Source organism: Tamandua tetradactyla, chromosome 20 (genome assembly GCF_023851605.1).
Source record: "Tamandua tetradactyla isolate mTamTet1 chromosome 20, mTamTet1.pri, whole genome shotgun sequence".
Classification (NCBI taxonomy): Eukaryota; Metazoa; Chordata; class Mammalia; order Pilosa; family Myrmecophagidae; genus Tamandua; species Tamandua tetradactyla.
In genome coordinates this window covers 44,991,122-45,013,268 of record NC_135346.1, presented here as the reverse complement: position 1 = coordinate 45,013,268, position 22,147 = coordinate 44,991,122, and the positions used below count along the sequence as shown (strand labels likewise).

At 37.9% G+C, this 22,147-nt stretch overlaps 1 long non-coding RNA gene across 1 annotated transcript in view; it reads left to right on the top strand.

Annotated features, from left to right (window-relative positions):
• LOC143664582 (uncharacterized) overlaps nt 1–22,147 on the top strand; it is a 116,478-nt gene that overhangs the window by 68,713 nt on the left and 25,618 nt on the right. The gene's annotated exons all lie outside the window — the stretch shown is intronic.

Below are 22,147 nucleotides of genomic sequence, written 5' to 3'. Positions count from 1 at the left end.
AAGGCATTTTAAATTTCTTTTAGTCTCATGAAAAAATTTAAAGATTGTTACTTTAACAAAAGTAACAGAAATTATACAAGAAACACATTTTCTTTTGTCTTTGAAATAGAAATGGAATGTTGAATAGTTAATTAAGTTGGTACTCTTTAACACTGTGCTGATTTGAGACTGTAAGTTCCCCCCAGAAAAGCCATGCCCTTTTAGTCCATCTTTGGTTGCAGACTTACTGTGGGTGGGAACTTTTGATTAGATTATTCCATGGAAATGTGACCCTGCCCATTCAAGGTGGGTCTTAATTAGTTTATTGGATTCCTTAAAAGATCCAACACAGAGAACAGATGCCTAAACATAGAGATTTGGAGATGCTTGGAGAGCTGACATAGAAATCTAATGGAATCAGAATCTGAAAGCAATGCAACTTGGTTGCAAAGGACCAGAAGATGCCAACCACATGCCTTCCCAGCTGACAGAGAAACCCTGGACGCGATCAGCCTTTCTTGAGTGAGGTATCCTCTTGTTGATGCCTTAATTTGGACATTTTTATGGCTTTAGAACTATAAACTTGTAACTTAATAAATTCCCTTTGTATAAGCCAATGCATTTCAAGTATATTGCATTCTGGCAGCTTTAGCAAACTGAAACAAATACCTCACAAGAAATGTGGCCATTTTTGTGATTCAGAGAGATTCTGTGTTGACAGTAATTTTTAATACAACAACGGTTCATTTAGACAACCTCACAGGATCATCTCTAGACTCGTTGCTATAGGATATCTAAAGGCCCCTCAGTGTGAAAGTAACAGGTAGGGATGAGCTACCACATGCTATTGTGTCTCTTTCCTCTTATGTTAGAGCTCTGCCCTTACCAGCTCTGTGACCATGGGCAAATTATTAACCCTGCCTTAAAATGGGTAAAATAGAAGTCGATAAGTTGCAAAGCAATTATTGTCATTTTTCAGAAAGATATTATTTAAGTTACATCCTAACTAATTTACTCACAAATAGCTTATTAAGCACCATCTTCAGACACCAAAATAAAACAATGATGCAACTTGGACCCAGTCCTTAGGGAATTTACAATCTGATAAAGACCAATATTATACCACTGTTTACACTGTGCCCTTAACCTGAACATAATTATCACCCACCATCTCCACTCAACATTTCCCAATTAGTCTGGATCTGTTTGCCCTCCTCCTCTCGTAACATTTTGCTTTTACTTTGTAGCACTTAGAACTTGGGTGATACAAAGAAGTTAGTTTCAGAGTGTTAAATGCCATTATGAAAACAATGGTGTCTTTTTCCAAAGAGCATTGCTGTATCTCTTCTTTTAACCTCACAATAACTTCCCAAATGTATCAATATGAAAGAGAAGACTATTTAAATAAGTTGCCAAAAGTCACCAAAAAATAATGAGCTAGGGAGGCTAAAGACTTCCAGCTCCTGCTGCAATATCAATACATATATATGTATCTGTGTTAGATTCAGTTGTCAACTTGGCCAGGTGAGCATACCTAGTTCTGTTGCTGTGGACACAAGCCAATGGTACGTGAATCTCATCTGTTGCTAATTACATCTGCAGTCGGCTAGGAGGCGTGTCTGCTGCAATGAGTGACGTTTGACTTAATTGGCTGGTGCTTAAATGAGAGAACGCAGTGTAGCACAGCCAAGCAGCTCAGCATTTCTCATCTCAGCACTAGTAGCTCAGCCCAGGCCTTTTGGAGATGCAGAAAGAAGTTACCCCGGGGAAAGCTGTTGGAACCCAAGGACCTGGAGAGAAGACCAGCAGAGACCATCTTGTGGCTTCCACGTAAAAAAGAACCTCAGTAGAAAGTTAGCTGCCTTTCCTCTGAAGAACCAACAAAATAAATACCCTTTTATTAAAAGCCAGTCCATCTCTGGTGTGTTAGCCAATCCATCTCTGGTGTGTTGCATTCCGGCAGCTAGCAAACTAGAACAGTATCGGTTATACATATATATATATATATATATATATATATATATATATATATATATATATATATATGACTCACAAATATTTTATTAAGCACCATCTTCAGACACCAAAATAAAACAATGATGCAACTTGGACCCAGTCCTTAGGGAATTTACAATCTGATGAAGACCAATATTATATACAATACATATACAATACATATACAATACATATACATATATATATGTATTGGTTATATATATATATATATATAAAACCATGATCTTATTGCTTTCTAAGTACTATGCTACAACTTGTCAATTTTCAAATGGGTTTTGAAGAAACTCTTTTGACAGAAGTTTGGGACATTTGAAATGAGAAAGAACAAGGGAATGAAAGATTTACTGCCTTCCTGAAAAGAATGCAAAAGCTATTGTTAACAGATAAGAAACCTAAATTCTAAATGCAATTCTAGTCAGTAACCCCTGGCACTGTTTACCTATCAAAATACAACCAAAGTAAGCATGCTTAGTGAATTGGTAGCACTCTGGTTCAGTGCTCCCATCATCTCCCATTAATAAACCATAGATAGCTTACTATGCTCATAAGGGACATAACTGATTTCCCTACTTCCATACATAGGACTTTGTCATTGTACAGAGAAGTTCCAGCTAAGCGCCTAGATCAGAGAAGTCTCACCGAATAAGCTCCTCTTTCAGCAGTAGAATTCTTCCTGGAGAAAGAGGTCAACTGAGCAGAGTCAAGTGAGTGACCCGATCTTAGAATTCATGAACTATCATCTGTAATCCAGTAGACACTTTCTATTATTTAATACTTTTTTTCTTTTATTTTTTGAAAATTTGGTCTGGATTTAAACAGTAAATCAACATATATGATTTGCTAGTCAATGTTTGTATTAGAAATGAGGTGCACTCTATAAAGGGATTTGGGTCAGATGAGGCACATATAACTGCGTAAGAGACTAAGAGGAAATGGTCAGGCTTCCGTGTTCCCAAAGATTAAACTCTACTCCTTTACCTGACCAAGAACCTCATAGTCATTTGGACCATCCAACCCAGAGAAGCAATAATAGGCTCATTACTTTCCCCTAAATTGCAGGATGCCAGAGAGAATGATATTGTATTTTCCCCCAAAACAGCTTTGTAGTATGGAAAAAGGAAGGGGCAAGAGGATTTTTTAAACAGTTTTATTCACACACCATACAATCCATCCTAAATGTACAATCAGTGACTTGATATAATCACATTGTTTTACATTCACCACTACAGTTGGTTTGAGAACATTCTCATTTCTTGAAAAAAATCCCATGTTCCTTATATCCCCCTATTACTGATATTTCTAAGATTCTTTTAGTATAGTGCCTTTGTTTCAATTAATGAAAGAATATTACAGTAATTGTAGACATTAGTTTACATCAATTGTATTTTTCCCATATAACACCCTATTAATTAACACCTTAAAACAGTGATATACGTTTGTTCTAGTTCATGTAAGAATTCTCATATATATATATACACACACAATTAACCACCATTACTGTCCGCTCTGGATTTTGCTAAGTTATACAGTCCAGTTTTTATCCTTTCCTTCTGGTGGCGTATGTGACTCTAGCTTTCCTCTTTCAACCATACTCACATTCTGCTTTATTAATTACACTTACAATATTGTGCTACCAAGAGGATGGTTTTTAAAAGAAGATATCCCGAACTGTTTAACAATTTACTAGGTTCAAAATGTAGCCTACACACATGCTAAATGTTGTTTTTTATTTCTCCTTCATTATTTTGTATATGCACCTTCTAAAAGGATCTTGGTTACCAGGTGGCTTTTCCAAGCTCTCCCAAGTTTTAATTATCAATTCACTGATGGGTCTAAAGCCAAGTGCCAAACCAGATTTATTGCTGCGGGGCCAAGGTTCTGTGCATAAAATATCAGCCCTGTTGGCCAGCTGGCAGCTCTCGTTGTTTGCACACTCTTCCAATTACTTCCAGGTCATTAGCCCCATCTTGAGTAGATATTTTATTGCCATTAAGTAAAGTAGTGTAATGACATTCAGTGATTTTGTGATTAGAGCAATAAAACGAGCACTGTGGGGGGCAATGAGAAAGACATATAGGCGTTGAATTTAAGATAAATTTTATAATAAAAAAACTAAGGAGAAAATCAGCATTTCTATACATTGATTATTGGTAGATTTGTTTCAATAGATAGACAAAATTACTTTGAGTACCTGTCATGAGTCAGACACTCTTCTGGATGCTAAAGGACAGAGCAGTGGATAAAACACACAGTATATAGCTGGAGGAACTGAGTGTGGGGTCACAAATGGACAATTGAACACTGGCATTTATGGCAGCAGTGTTCCCAATTCACACTGAATGGAGGTGGCCTAAGGGTACAATGACTGAGAGAAGGAAGGGGGAACTGTGGTGTATACATACAACAGACTACTGAGCAGCCACTAGAAGAAATGAAGTTGTGAGGCATGCAACTAGGTGTATGAACCTTAGACTGTATGTTGAATGAAATGTCAGAAACAAAAAGACAAATATTATCATGCCTCACTCTGTGGACTAACTGTAATGTAGAAACTCAGGGAATGGAAGTCGAGAGCATGGGTTATCAGGTTGGGGCCTATTGTAAAGGGTCCTAGACTGTAAGCTCTTACGGCAGTCACATATATTTAAGAGTTATTTCTAAATTCTGAGATACTGAGCTATTTGTATATAACTTGATCATTCCCCCAAACTTCAGGTATTTATGTGACACCTGAGGCACAGAGTTAGAGCTCTGAAGCTGTAAAGGTCAGCACTACCCCATACAGGAACTGTTTAAAAAGTTGAAAAAGGAATCAGACTTCGACTAGAGATATGAATGAAGCTGATCTAGTTAGGACTGAAATAAATCAGAGTAAAAAGTAAAGGATGAATTGTCCACAGTTTGAAACTTCAATTTCTGAGATCAATGGAAGAAATGTTTATTTGGTGCAAAATTTATATTTTGGTTAGCACATTACCTAATTTAACTTGTATGGTCAGTTTAGTTGAACACCATAAGTACATGGAATCTTGAATAAGACATGAGATCTTGTGGGCTTGTCTAGGTTAGTGTGATCCCCCCAATATATTCCAGAGTAATCTGGGCAGTGAATAAAAAAGTATTTGCATAGTCTCCTTGGGGGACTGGAGAGAAAGGAGGAAATATTCAAATTCCCATTTGGAGAAATCCTGATATTCTCACAAGCAAGGGGACAACCAAATCATTAGGCTGAGCACTTGACCTTGGGGTTTTCCCTATGAAACTTCTTCCTGCAAAGGATAAGCTAAGCCTACTTATAATTATGCCTAGGAGTCACCCCCCAGAGGTCCTCTTTTGTTGCTCAGATGTGGCTTCTCTCTCTAAGCCAACTTGGCAGGTGAACAACTGCTCTCCTCCTTACATGGGACATGACTCCCAGGGGTGTAAATCTCCCTGGCAACATTGACCAGAACTCCTGAGATGAGCCAGGACCAGGCATCATGAGATTGAGAAAGGCTTCTTGACCAAAAGGGAAAAGAGAGAAATGAGGTAAAATAAAGTTTCAGTGGTTGAAAGATTTCAAGAATTGAGAGGTTATCCTGGAAGTTATTCTTATGCATTATATACATATCCCCTTTACAGTTTAAGGTCTATTACAGAAGCTAAAGGGAAGTGCCTGAACTGTAGAGCTGTGTTCCAGTAGCCATGTTTCTTTAAGATGATTATATAATGATTTAGCTTTCGCAAAGTGACTGCGTGATTGTGAAAACCTCATGTCTGATGCTCCTTTTATCCAGGGTATGGACAGATAAGTAAAAAAAAATATATATGGATAAAAAGTAAATAATAGAGGGGTTAAGGGGTAAAATAAATTAGGTAGATTGAAATACTTATGATCAATGAAGGGAAAAGTAAGGGGTACGGGAGATATGGTTTTTTTTTTCTTTTTTATATATATATTTCTTTTTCTGTAGTGATGCGTATGTTCCAAAAATGATCATGGTGATGAATGCACAACCACATGATGATATTGTGATCCATTGATTGTACATCATGTATGGACTGTATGCATGTGAAGATTTGCCAATAAAAATATATATTTTTTAAATAATGTTTAGGAGATGGGGCTGTACTATATTACATAGAGTAGAGTGGTAGATAGAAGATGACACTCCTTGTAGTGACAGGTTGAGTCTGGTTCCCTTCCCTTTGAATCTGGGCTGAACTTGCTTGACTAATAGAATCAGATGAAGTGGTGCTATGGGACTTCTGAGGTCAGTTTATAGGAAGCCTTGCAGCTTCTGCTCAGGTCTCTCTGAAATCTCTCTCTGGGAGTCCTGAGAGAACCATACTGAAGACACCATGTGTAGGCCCTGAAACTGAGGTAGGGAGTCTCTAAAATGGTTCCACTATTCCCTGTTTCCTGGTGTTCGCATCCTCGTATAATCTCCTCCCCCTGAATACAAGCCAGGCTTAGTAACTTGCTGTTAACAAATGGAATATGGCAAAGTACCAGGATGTCACTTCTAAGATTAGGTTACAAAAAAAACATAAGAATTTCCATGTTGTTTGACCTGCCTTGCTCTCTCTCTCCCCACAAGTATCTACAGTCTGGGAGATGCTAACTGCCAAGTAAGCATACTGGTTTGAAACTGTTATGCACCCCAGAAAAGTCATGTTCTTTTAATCCTAATCCAGTTTTGGGGCAGACCTATTGTGGGGTGAGACCTTTTGATTACATTGTCTCCATGGAGATATGGTTTCACCCATTCAATGTGGGTCTTAATTAGCTTACCAGAGTCCTTGAAGATGGGAACATTTTGGAGAAAGAATAGATGCAGATCTTTGGAGATGCTTAGAGTGCTGACACAGATGTTTGGAGAGCCAATACAGAGAGCAGAGAGATGAAACCAGATGCAGGCATTAAAGATGCTGAACTAAGAGATGAAACCCAGAGTTCGCCTCAGAGGAGCTAAGTTATGCCCTCCATGCATATGGGGGCCACTGGAATCTGAAGCTAAGAGCAAAGGAACCCAGAAGCAAAGGACCAGAAGACTTCACCATGTGCCTTCCCTTGTGACAGAGAAATCCTGAACATCATCGACCTTTTCTTCAGTCAGGGTATATTTCTTTGGATGCCTTTGGTTGAATCTTTCCATGGCTTTTGAACTATAAACTTGTAAATTGATAAATCCTCTTTGTAAAAGCCATCTTATTTCTGGTATATTGCATTCTGGCAGCTTTAGCAAACCAAAACAGTGAGTAAGCCCATGGAGAGGCCCATGTAACAAGGAACTAATGTCTCAGGCCAACAAAAGGCAAGGACCTAAGGTCTGATAACAACCACATGAGTTAGCTCAGAAGCAACTCCAGCTGAGACTTTAAAGGATCATAGCCTCATGAGAGACCCCGAGCCAGAAGACCTAGCCAAGTTGTGCAAGATTCTTGGCTTACAGAAACTGAGATAATGCTATATATTCTTTTAAGCAGCTAAGCTTTGGGTTCAAGACAATCCTAACAGAGCTCAGCCTTCCGTTCATCCCTGCCAGTGTGCAGGGCATGTAAGTGAGAACATGCTGGAACCTCCCTCCAAGCCCATTCACCGACTGAATACCACTGAATGACATGTTCTCTTGTCAGTGCTACTTGCAACAGAAGATCCATCTGGCCAAGCCCTACCCAAACTCCTGACACACAAAATTGTGAGCCATGATAAAATTGGCTATTGTTTTAAGCCATTAGGTTTTGGGGTACTTTGATATGCAGCAATAGATAACTAGAAGAGGTGGTCAGAAATGCTTCTAAGATGAGAGGACATGGAACAAACACCTGAATGAATTAAGGGATTAAGCCATGCCAGTATCAGGTAGAGGGAAGAGCAAGTCATGGATCTAGCTGAAAGCAAGCTGGGCATGTTCAAGGAGCATCAGCCCTGTGGTTCACATGGCACAAGTAAAGTGGCAGGAGAGGAGTTCCTTGAGCAGTGGTCATTAAAATATTCTGTCACGAAATTCTGCCTCTCAGTCCTACTCCTTTCACCTGTAATAGCCATGTCCAAACAGTGATATCCCTAAGCCTACAGAATACAGCCTTCATAGCATCAAGCACCAACCAGCAACCAGTCGTTTTCAAACTTTCACTTAAGAGAATGTTTCACGGACTCTGAAGTCTGTGGGTGCCCTGTTCCTTGCCCCCTACCCATTTCTATCCTGTGCCTGGACATATTTGCAGTTCAGCTCCAGCGCTTTCATTTTCAGAGTGTTTACATTAACTTGAAGTTGTTAACCTAGTTGTGCTGCAGAATGTCTCAGACAGTGCCAGAGGCTATAAATAAATAACAGTTATTTCAGGTCTGCCTGGCGAGCAAGTGCCTGGATTCTGCTGAGACCCCGGAGATTGGCTGCTGCAGTGCTGAACACCTCAAATAGGGCTAAAAGCAGGTAATCTCAAGAAATACTAAGCAGACACATTCCAAGTGACACAGGTATGTCTGCTGTCAACAGACGTCTCCTGATTGCCACGGCGACCAGTAAACAGACTTCTGTGTCATACTCATTTAGAATAAACCACAGCCAACTTGAGCCCAATTATTCCATGTTACCAACCAGATTTCTTGTCCTGCCTCAAACCTTAGCAGCTGTTAAGTGACCAAAACAAGTCTCCCAAGGATATTTTTTTGAAAAATTATGCTGCCATCTAGAGCACTGGGTCCCAAACTTTTCAGGTAGAAAAACCTATTTTTTAACATCTTTCTATCTATCAGTAACTAGCAATATGAACTTGGACTGGATAATTAATCTCTTTGTGTCTCATTTTCTCCACTTATGAAAAATGGTGTTGAAATTACCTATCTCATAGAGTTAATGAGAATTTAAATGAGATAATACCTATAAAGTGCATAGAAGAGCATCTGACCTATACTTAACAGTCAATAAACATTAGTCACGATAATTGATCAACTATTATCATTTATCCACTGTTCTCATCATCACATAATAGGAGTTAAACTTTTAAGCAGCTATCTAAGGGAAAATGCCATAGCTAAGTCACACTGAATTCAGTAGCACTTAAAAATGGATTCATTAACAATTAGAGAATTGTGTATACTTGAAACATAGAACATATATGTTCTGCAGGCAAGGCTGTGGAACTGGCTGTGTCTCAGAAAGATGTGACCACCAGTTTGGGATACTTTGGTCCAGGGGTCAGACCACATTCATCACCTAACTCTTTGTCATTTACTTAACTAGTGTACAACAAAAATTATTATTCAGAATTATGATACCCTGCCCCTGGAAGAGTCTCACCAAAGAAAGTAATTAAAAATTATATTAGTACATTTTAAGAAAAAGATGCAGGAACTTTGAATTTGGAATCTTTAACAAAATGCAATCAAAATATCCTTCTGACTCATTCTCAATTAAACAGAAAATTCAGCTAACCAGCTTACCCATTTCCTTGGCAATCTAGCTTGCTAAGGTTTTATAAAAATATCTTCTCACTGACACACATCAATAGGCAACCTGGCAGTGTATCATTTGGTCTATATACTTCTTTATTTCATGCAACTCCATCTTTTGACCAAATATCACTTAACATAGAGAATGAGAACAATGTAAAATAATTAAGGATGTCCAGCTCTCTTCTCTGGTAGATTTTTAGAATGCAATTTTATTGAGATATATTCACATGCCATATAACCATCCAAAGTATATAATCAGTGGTTCACAGTATCATCATATAATTGTACATTCATCACCACAATCAATTTTTGAACACTTTCATTACTTCAAAAAAATAAAAATAAGGGTAAAAATTTAAAAAGAACACTTAAAACATTCCATACCCCTTATCACTACCCCCACTATTATTTACTTTTTGTCTTTATTTTCTTACGCATCTATTCATACAATGAATAAAGCGAGTGTCAGCCACAAGGTTTTCACAATCACACAATCACATCTGGTAGATTTTGTTTTTTTATCTCCTTATGACCAAAACCATCTCTGGACAAATGGCATCTGTATCATGCGGTCTAACTGTTAGTTTATAAATCAACTTCAAATGAAAATACAAGTAAATAATTATGTCCAATTTACTACAGATTTATTAGGTACTCATATGGGAAGTAAATTAGAGGAGATAAAGAGTTAAAAATGCCATTCAATCCATATTCACACGCTTCGCAAGAAATCACACTACACACTGTAAATTTTGATTAAACAAAGTATGAATTAGTTGCCAGGGAACTGTTGCCTTGATCCAGTTTAAATTCATTAATATGCTTTTGGACTTAGAAAAGCATATTACTGATACTTTACTAATATTACTAAAGCATATTACTTACTACTTACTTTACACAGTAGTAGAGAGACATATCCTCCAATGAATTGCTATAGTAAAGGTTGTTAAGATGCAAATATAATATTTGGGGAGACAAGGAAAGGAGGTAAATTAGTACAGTTTTACTGTGGAAACTATTTAAAGCACTATGAATGAATCTGGCTAGCCTTACAAATATTTCCTATGTAACCATTTTCACATTGGCCATAATCTTAGGAACATACAAAATTCCTTAAAGACAAGCCAAGGTGTAAAATTAAATGCTATCATGACATGTGATTACAAAGAATAATTCTATCTCCTGAACAAAAGAATATATTACAGCTAATCTTTATTGAATTTGGAGCAAAATGTTGACCACCTGTTTCTCCCCTGAGTTGGCTGGGCACACCCATCTAAAGTCCCTGCCTGTGTTCTTTGGCTTGGCTTTGCAGTTCACATGTCCCCAGCTGCTATTTGCAGACTGAAGTTGACTAGGCCGGCTCTACCCAGGTCTTTGCCCTGAGAAATTCTTGATGGTCTGGGTTAATTATCTCTCATCTCATCTCTCATTAACACTCACATAATTAAATACAAATTTGAATGGGGAAAAAAAATCCATTTACTTCCCACACAAATGTTTGTTTTTAGCCTAATGCACTTTTCAAATAACTGGTTGCCATGGTGGCAGGCACTCTGGACAAAGAACTTCAGAATCAGTAAACATCATTAAAAATGACTAATTAACCATCAGTTAGTAAGCTGCTATTTTCATGCTCAGGTGAAAACCATAATTCTCCTTTCATAGTTCATATACATGCACATAAAACAGGAGACAGGAATAAATGATGAGATGAAAATTTCTACCAAAAACTCTGAACAGTATTTTCTTTTGTTGTTCTTTCTAGCCCTGATCCAGACTCTATTTCAAAAACATATCATAGTCTACAAAATTCGCTTGATCTTCTTGGTTGCCTAAGTACCAATTACTGCTGCCTGTCGAGAATATCCATGCAGTATCCATCCTTTCATGGGTCAGTTGTTTGTGATGTATATGAAACCATGTAGTTAATAGAACTTTAGTCATAATTAGATTCTACAAATTCCTTCACCAATTCAAAGCTCATGATTGTATTTCCAGAGAAACGTTTCTAAGTGCAAGGTCACAAAGATACTACCGATTTCAGTTTAGCCTGCCCTCTTCAATTGACTACTTAAACTGACAGCTCTAATTGTCCACTTGTGGGCACATTTATGCATTGAAATGTCTAGGTACATTGTTCTAAACCAAAGGATAAACTGACTTCAATAATCAGGTCTGAATTTAGAGGCTAATTGCATCTCATCCTTTAACCTTTAAAATGAGTTGGCCTTATAATTTAGCAGAATCCTCTGCACATTTGTCCAAACCAAGGGCTCTTAAGGGATGAAAATTAAAAGAACAGATTATTCTGTGTGACTGAAAAGTGCCAAAGCAATGACCTCCACAAATCTTCAATTTCAAAAGGGTTATGAAATCTATGTTCATATTGTGTACTCATTAGATTTGTAATTCATTCATTGCCCATTGCTCTCATTTGCATGAAAAAAGGAGGGAAAGGTCAATACGTTCTTTTTAAAGTGCCTGAATTTCAGTTCCAGAAAGCACTGTTTAATGGACATGGTTTGTCTCAGAAGACAATCCCATAGTGTTGTTTGGCTTCAGAAAAAATCTGAATCTTGACCCTAAAACTAAGAAGTCAAATGACCTGAGGCAAACTTCCATCCTTCTTTCGATAATTTCAACTTCTTGAGTGAAAAGCGTATTTTGTAACCCACTCAGTTATTATCAGTGTCTAGGATATGCTTAACAGATAATCACTAAATGCTTGTATGTTGCCATTTCATTTGGTCCCTTTGTAAAAGGTTGAGCAGAAGTGAAATTATGTCTGTTTATTAGATGCTGCAGTCACTGAGCTCAAAGAAGTCATAGCCATACACTTAAAGAAAACTATAAAAATTTGTCCTCAAAGAAAGATGAAGTCATATATAAATATCAGATATTATTCCTTGCTTATATTTATCTGGCACTTCTCAAGCCTACTATACAAAAGAAATGATAACTTATAACTCAAGAGTTTTACTTCTGGTTCTTGGACTGACCATAAGTTGTAGATTCTGTCACTCATTCTGGTTCTTTCCACATACACCACCACTTTCAATTGGGTAATATTGGTGAAAAAATAATAATTTCAAGGAAAGGAAAGCATTTACTTTATATGCCTATGTTTGATTATTTGATTAGAATGTTAATTAAATGGACCATTTCATTTATACCATTATGCCTATTTGAATGGACCATAGAAGAGGAACCCACTTTCCAAACCAGAACTGCACAATTAAAAATCTAGGAAAGACTTTACTCCATGAGCAATTAAGAGGCCATTGGGGAATTCAAGAGGGGAGGGGCCAAGATGGTGGCTTAGCAATGTGCACGTTTTAGTTCGTCCTCCAGAACAACTACTAAATAACCAGAAACAGTAGAGAACAGCTCCCGGAGCCACGATAGTGAACGGACACACAGCGTACCCCAGTCTGGACCAGCTGGACTGGCTGCGAGTCTCTGGAACCGTGAGTTCCCCAAGCTGTGGCGGCCAATACCTGGTGCCCCTCCCCAACAGGCAGCTTCCTAGAGGGAAAGGAAAGAGACTCTAACAGTAGCAGGGACAGAGTCCAACCAAATACCAATTGTGGCATTAATAAACGAATTCTGATTGCTAAAAATAGGCCCCCAGCTCAGGCAAAACTGGTCAAGGAGGAGGTTGTTTATTGGGATAACTGAAAAAGAGGAAAGGGAATGAAACAGGTTTTTGTGGCTGTTTCTCGAGAGGCTTGGCTACCTCTGGATTCAGTGGTGGGACTACTCGGGCTGCAACTGCCCCAGGAATAGGCAGAAACAGACTGCTTTCAGGGCTATCTCCCACGTGTGCCTTCCCCAGGGGAGGGATGAAGCCCAACTTAGGTGGAATCCCTCTCTCAAGGAATTCAGACCCCAGGGCTTGGCAATTTGAAGCCATTAAAACCAACCTACAACCTCTCTTCTGTCTCCACCATGCCCCCAGCAGGGAGAGCCTTCCAATGTTAAAGGAGCCAAAACCTCTTTTGCTGGTGGGATCCGCAGACAGACAAGTGCCACATACTGGGCAGGATAAGAAAAACAGAGCCCAGAGATTTCACAGGAAAGTCTTTCAACTTGGTGGGTCTCACCCTCAGGGAAAACTGATGCAGGTGACTCCTTCCCCCTAATAGGAGGCAAGTTTGGTCCGGGAAAACCCGGCTGGAGTCTGTAATACCTATGTAGACCCTCCTAAGTGTGGGGAGGGAAAAGGCACCTTACAAGCAGGACAAGAAACAAGAAAACAAGAACTGAAAAATTACCCTCTGTTAAACAAAACTTAAGCTAGAGACCCAGAAAAAGCTGAACTGAAGGTCAAAGAACAGATAGACAACAAACTTATCTAGCAAGAAAATCCTAGGTAAGATAAGTGAAAGCAATCTCCAGAATAAACTAATTAAGGTAATTAAATGTCTAGACACCAGCAAAAAATAACAAATCACACCAGGAAAATTGAAGATATGGCCCAGTCAAAGGAACAAACCAATAGTTCAAATGAGATACAGGAGCTGAAACAACTAATTCTGAATATACGAACAGAAATGGAAAACCTCATCAAAAACCAAATCAATGAATTGAGGGAGGACATGAAGAAGGCAAGGAATGAACAAAAAGAAGAAATGGAAAGTCTGAAAAAACAAATCACAGAACTTATGGGAATGAAAGATACAGAAGAAGAGATGAAAAAAACAATGGAAACCCACAATAGTAGATTTCAAGAGATAGAGGTTAGGATTAGTGAACTGGAGGATGGAACACATGAAATCCAAAAAGAAACAGAAGCTATAGGGAAAACAATGGAAAAATATGAGCAGGGACTCAGGGAATTGAATGATAATGTAAATCACACAAATATACATGTTGTGGGTGTCCCAAAAGGAGAAGAGAAGGGAAAAGGAGGAGAAAAACTAATGGAAGAAATTATCACTGAAAATTTCCCAACTCTTATGAAAGACCTAAAATTACAGATCCAAGAAGTGCTGTGCACCTCAAAGAGAATAGATCCAAATAGACGTTCTCCAAGACACTTACTAGTCAGAATGTCAGAGGTCAAAGAGAAAGAGAGGATCTTGAAAGCAGCAAGAGAAAAGCAATCCATCATGTACAAGGGAAACCCAATAAGACTATGTGTAGATTTCTCAGCAGAAACCATGGAGGCAAGAAGACAGTGGGATGATATATTTAAATTACTAAAAGAGAAAAACTGCCAACCAAGACTCCTATATCCAGGAAAATTGTCCTTCAAAAATGAGGGAGAAATTAAAACATTTTCAGACAAAAAAATCACTGAGAGAATTTGTGACTAAGAGACCAGCTCTGCAAGGAATACTAAAGGGAGCACTAGAGACAGATACAAAAAGACAGAAAAGAGAGGTGTAGAGAAGAGTGTAGAAAGAAGGAAAATTAGATATGACATATAAAATACAAAAGGCAAAATGGTAGAGGAAAGTACTACCCAAACAGTAATAACACTAAATGTTAATGGACTGAACTCCCCAATCAAAAGACATAGACAGGCAGAATGGATTAAAAAACAGGATCCTTCTATATGCTGTCTACAGGAAACACATCTTAGACCCAAAGATAAACACAGGTTGAAAGTGAAAGGTTGGGAAAAGATATTTCGTGCAAATAACAACCAGAAAAGAGCAGGATAGCTATACTAATATCCAACAAATTAGACTTCAAATGTAAAACAGTTGAAAGAGACAAAGAAGGATACTATGTACTCATAAAAGGAACAATTCAACAAGAAGACATCACAATCATAAATATTTATGCACCGAACCAGAATGCCCCAAAATATGTGAGGCAAACTCTGCAAACACTGAAAAGGGAAATAGACACATCTACCATAATAGTTGGATACTTCAATTCCCCACTCTCATCAATGGACAGAACATCTAGACAGAGGATCAATAAAGAAACAGAGAATTTGAATATTACAATAAATCAGCTAGACTTAACAGACATTTATAGGACATTACACCCCACAACAGCAGGATACACCTTTTTCTCAAGTGATCATGGATCATTCTCAAAGATAGACCATATGCTGGGTCACAAAGCAAGTCTCAACAAATTTAAAAAGATTGAAATCATACACAACACTTTCTTGGATCATAAAGGAATGAAGTTGGAAATCAATAATAGGCAGAGTGCCAGAAAATTCACAAATACATGGAGGCTCAACAACACACTCAAACAACCAGTGGGTCAAGGAAGAAATTACAAGAGAAATCAGTAAATATCTCGAGGTGAATGAAAATAAAAACACAACATATCAAAACTTATGGGATGCAGAAAAGGCAGTGCTAAGAGGGAAATTTATTGCCCTAAATGCCTGTATCAAAAAAGAAGAAAGGGCAAAAGTTCAGGAATTAACTGTCCACTTGGAAGAAATGGAGAAAGAACAGCAAACTAACCCCAAAGCAAGAAAAGGGAAAGAAATAACAAAGATTAGAGCAGAAATAAATGAAATTGAGAACATGAAAACAATAGAGAAAATCAATAAGACCAGAAGTTGGTTCTATGAGAAAATCAATAAGATTGATGGGCCCTTAGCAAGATTGACAAAAAGAAGAAGAGAGAGGATGCAAATAAATAAGATCAGAAATGGAAGAGGAGACATAACCACTGACCTCACAGAAATAAAAGAGGTAATAACAGGATACTATGAAAAACTTTATGCTAATAAATACAACAATGTAGTTGAAATTGACAACTTTCTAAAAGGCATGAACAACCAACTTTGACTCAAGAAGAAATAGATGACTTCAACAAACCAATCACAAGTAAAGAAATTGAATCAGTCATTAAAAAGCTTCCCAAAAAGAAAAGTCCAGGACCAGATAGCTTCACATGTGAATTCTACCAAACATTCCAGAAAGAATTAGTACCAACCCTGCTCAAACCCTTCAAAAAAATTGAAGTGGAGGGAAAGCTACTTAATTCATTCTATGAAGCCAACATCACCCTCATACTAAAATCAGGCAAAGATATTACAAAAAAAGAAAACTACAAACCAATGTCTCTAATGAATATAGATGCAAAAATCCTCAACAAAACTCTAGCAAATTGAATCCAGCAAAACATTAAAAGAATTATACATCATGACCAAGTAGGATTCATCCCAGGTATGCAAGGATGGTTCAACATAAGAAAATCAATGGTAATACACCATTTCAACAAATCAAAGCAGAAAAATCACATGATCATCTCAATTGATGCAGAGAAGGCATTTGTCCAGATTCAACATCCTTTCCTGTTGAAAACACTTCAAAGGATAGGAATACAAGGGAACTTCCTTAAAATGATAAAGGGAATATATGAAAAACCCACAGCTAATATCCTCAATGGGGAAAAATTGAAAACTTTCCCCCTAAGATCAGGAACAACACAAGGATGTCCACTATCACCACTGTTATTCAACATCGTGTTGGAAGTTCTAGCCAGAGCAATTAGACAAGAAAAAGAAATACAAGGCATCAGAATTGGAAAGGCAGAAGTAAAACTATCACTGTTTGCAGATGATATGATACTATACATCGAAAACCCTGAAAAATCCACAGCAAAACTACTGTTTTGCTAATAAACGAGTACAGCAAAGTGGCAGGTTACAAGATCAACATTCAAAAATCTGTAGTGTTTCTATACACTAGTAATGAGCAACCTGAGGGGGAAATCAAGAAACGAATTCCATTTGCAATTGCAACTAAAAGAATAAAATACTTAGGAATAAATTTAACTAAAGAGACAAAAGACCTATACAAAGAAAACTACAAGAAACTGTTAAAAGAAATCACAGAAGACCTACATAGATGGAAGGGCATACCATGTTCATGGATTGGAAGTCTAAATATAGTTAAGATGTCAATTCTACCTAAATTGATTTACAGATTCAATGCAATAGCAATCAAAATCTCAACAATTTACTTTTCAGAAATAGAAAAACCAATAAGCAAATTTAACTGGAAGGGCAGGGTGCCCCGAATTGCTAAAAGTATCTTTAGGAAAAACAACGAAGCTGGAGGTCTCACGCTGCCTGACTTTAAGGCATATTATGAAGCCACAGTGGTCAAAACAGCATGGTACTGGCATAAAGGTAGATATATTGACCAATGGAATAGAATAGAGTGCTCAGATATAGACCCTCTCATCTATGGACATTTGATCTTTGATAAGGCAGTCAAGCCAACCCACCTGGGACAGAACAGTCTCTTCAATAAATGGTGCCTAGAGAACTGGATATCCATATGCAAAAGAATGAAAGAGGACCCGTATCTCACACCCTATACAAAAGTTAACTCAAAATGGATCAAAGATCTAAACATTAGGTCTAAGACCATATAACAGTTAGAGGAAAATGTAGGGAGATATCTTATAAATCTTATAATTGGAGGCAGTTTTATGGACCTTACACCTAAAGCAAGAGTACTGAAGAAAGAAAGAAATAAATGGGAGCTCCTCAAAATTAAACACTTTTGTGTATCAAAGAACTTCATCAAGAAAGTAAAAAGCCTACACAATGGGAGACAATATTTGGAAACGACATCTCAGATAAAGGTCTAGTATCCAGAATTTATAAAGAGATTATTCAACTCAATGACAAAAAGACAGCCAATCTAATTACAAAATGGGAAAAAGACTTGAACAGACACCTATCAGAAGAGGAAATACAAATGGCCAAAAGGCACATGAAGAGATGCTCAACGTCCCTGGCCATTAGAGAAATGCCAATGAAACCACAATGAGATATCATCTCACACCCACCATAATGGCCATTATCAACAAAGCAGAAAATGACAAGTGCTGGAGAGGATGTGGAGAAAGAGGCACACTTATTCATTGTTGGTGGGAATGTCAAATGGTGCAACCACTGTGGAAGACAGTTTGGCGGTTCCTCAAAAAACTGAATATAGAATTGCCATATGACCCAGCAATACCACTGCTAGGTATCTACTCAGAGGACTTAAGGGCAAAGACACAAATGGACATTTGCACACCAATGTTTATAGCAGCATTATTTACAATTGCAAGGAGATGGAAACAGCCAAAATGTCCATCAACAGACGAGTGGCTAAACAAACTGTGGTATATACATATGATGGAATATTATGCAGCTTTAAGACAGGATAAACTTATGAAGCATGTAATAACATGGATGGACCTTGAGAACATTATGCTGAGTGAGACTAACCAAAAACTAAAGGACAAATACTGTATGGTCTCACTGATATGAACTGACATTAGTGAATAAACTTGGAATATGTTGTTGGTAACAGAGACCTTCAGGAGATAGAAATAGGGGTGTGTGCCTTTTCCTGGGTTTGCACTTGCCAGCAGCCTTCGGAGTTCCCTACTACAGAAGTGTCAATGCCACCTCTACTCCCTGGGAAACAGACCTTCTTCTACAAGTGCCAAACTTAAGGCAGGAAAACCACAGGAATAGAAAAGTTCAGTGCCTGGAATGACCTTGGAAAGCTGAAGACCACATGATGAAGATGGTGAATGTTTCTTCAGACTGGAGAAAAGACAGATGAAACTCAGAAAGCTCAGAGAAGCTAAGAGAGAAATGCCCAGATACATTTGGAGACTGCCATTGAAACCAGAACCAGGAGAGAAGAACCTGCAGATATTACCATGTGCCTTTCCACGTGACAGAGGAACCTGGATACCAGTGGCCTTTCATCTGACAAGGTGACATGTCCATCATGCAATAAGCTTCTCCGTGGTTCGCAAGATCGACCTGCTGCTTGCCTTGGGAAGCTCAGAGCTATCAGCATCCAGAACGGGGCTCTGAAAAAGCTGTCATCTCATGTCTCTAAAACAGCCTCTGATTTCATGTACAAGATGCCAAGAAGTAAAGGACGATAAAATAAAAACCAAAAATGAGGACTATTTCAATTAAGGAGCATTTCTATACCAACTCTTGGAAATCACATACAATAAAAACTGTCAGATCCATTGGGATCTGAAGAAGACATATGAATGACCATTCATTTATCACTAAGATTTAATAATAATTTGCTGAGTTTCATAAGAAAGGATGTCATTTTTCTTCTCCCACAGTGAGCAGACTATACTTGACATGCTTGTTTGACCTGCGATTTCTAGGACTCCCAGAGATGCTTATTCAATAGGCTGTCTTCATGGGTTCCTGAATCTGTATTTTTAATAGTTCCTTCAGGATTTATAGGCAGAGGTGTACCAACTGCCCTTTGAAAAGTCTGGAGTGGTGTGCCTGCTCTACACTAAATCCCAAGGTTGGAGTGGACGGGTCCATTTGTAATATCTCTGATAGTTTCTGTTGAAACATATACTTGGGAAACACTGGCTGAGGTATATTTGGAATCATGAAATAGTGTAATATGAAAGAGTCAATTCTGGGAATAAAAGCCATGACTCTGGCAACAACTTGTTACCATGGTGACAGAAACTATGGTCAGAGTACCTTGCATAGGGAGTAAATGTCATTAAAAATGACAAATTCACCATCAAAAGGAAATTTGCTAAAATAGCTATAATTCATGGCCAAGGTGGTTTCATTTGGCTACTTTAACTACAGTACCTCTTAACATTGAATAGATTATTAAAATTCCAAGAGTTATTGCAATTTACAAAAACATATAAAGGAAGGCTGATGATAACAAAGACATGGAAAAAATATATACCCAGGCCACCGAATATTTCAAAATTATAATTCTTTTCCTATATCTTTCATCAGAATAAAGATCTTTCTCTACTCAAAATCTTAAAATTCCTTTCATGATATGTTGATATTCTTGGACTATTCTATTTTTCTGTATAATGTCCACTGACTATAAATCAAAAACCATCAAAGAGAATCATACTCCCAGACAATAATTTCCAGGATAACTAATCTTGGATATTTTAAGATGTCTTAGGATATGCAAAAATCCTCCTTTCCTACTCAGATCTGGTTCAGCAGAAGTCTAGGAGAGTCTATCATTCTGTTTTAGTTTCCTTGGCTGCTCAACCAAATGACATGTGTTTGAGTTGCTTAAACCATGGGGATTTATTAGCTCAGGGTTTTGAAACTAGGGAAAGTCCAAATGGAGTTGTCATGAAAGTGCAGCTTTCTCCCCAAAGACTGTGGCCTTCTGCGACTGGCTGCTGATGCTCCTGGGTCCTGGGCTCTTCTCTCCCATGACAATGCACATGGCTGTCTCTCCTGGCCTCTTCTTTCTCTTCCAGGTTCCACTGACCTCCAGCTCTTGCTTCCCATGGCTTTTTCTCTCTCTGTCTGCATTTCATTCTGCTTATGAAGGACTTCAGTAATCGGTTAAGACTCATCCTGATTGAGTTCAGCCACACCTTAACTGAAGTAACATCTTGAAAAGATTGTATTTACCATGAGTCCACATTCAGCAGAATGAATTAAGTTCAAAGCATGTTTTTCTGAGGTACATAGCCCTAAACCACAAACATGCATACCATGGATGATTAAAAAACCATTGTAGTGTAAAGATTAAATAGATAATATCCCTATAATGCAGTAAAATTGTCAAATCATTCATAGATCGCTTGCATCTGTATTTTTCTTTCTTTGTATATTTGAGCTTCAGCAACACTCACTAGACCAAGCCATCAATTAAAAAAAAAATCAGTTTCAATCCAAATTCATAACAAGACCTGGATGGATACACTAGACTAGATTATCCATGTCTCTCAGCCTTTAAAGAAGTTTGTCATAGTTTTCTCTTTATCACAAATAGAATACAGCCATCAGAAGAGAAGTTGCAATTGGGATATAAAATCATGTTCCAGCTTTCCAATCCAAGGAAACGGTTTCACAGTAAAGACAATACTAACTTCAAGATTTTGCTCCTGTTAATGCAGCAGACACTGACTGGGTCATGATGGGAGTTAGACCACATGTTAGGTAATAGCAGCAGGAATAAACAAGAAAAGTTCTCTGCTGCATCCTCAAGGAGCCTGTCTTCCAGCAGGCCTGTAATCACACAGCCAACTTCAGCAATATAACAAGAATAATGACCCAGTTATGTAGAAAATGGTGTGTAGGGAGTGACTTTCTCTGTCTAGAGAACTCACCACATGTTTCAACAATCCCTCTCTGTCCTATGAGCAAGAGTGGATCTCAGGCAAGCAGAAAAGAATGAAGCATAGCTGGGTATTTGTGGTGGTGGGTGTAATGTGCATCAGGACATGAAAGGGCCTGGACTTACTATATAGCATAAGAAGGAATGAAATTCTGATACGTGTTACAACATGGATGAACCTTGAAAACAACATGTTGGGTAAAATAAGCCAGACACAAAAGGCAAATATTTTATGATCTCACTGATATGAAATACCTGGAACAAGCAAATCCACAGGGATAGAGAGTAGATTACAGGTTATCAGAGGTTGGGGGTGAGGGGATGGAGGAATTATTGCTTAATGGGTACAAGTTTTTGTTTGAAGTGATGAAAAGTTTGCATAATGGATGTTGGTGATGACAGCACAATATGGTGAATGTAATTAATACCACTGAATTGTATACTTGAAAGTAGTGAAAACGGAAAATTTTGAGTTGTAAATATGTTACTACAATAAAAAAAAGTTTTAAGAAAAATATAAGAGGAGAGAAGAATAAATGCATGGAATGCGTCACAAGGCTGAAGGACAGAGAAAATGGTAGAGATGGACAGGAGGTGAGAAAGGAAAATTTTT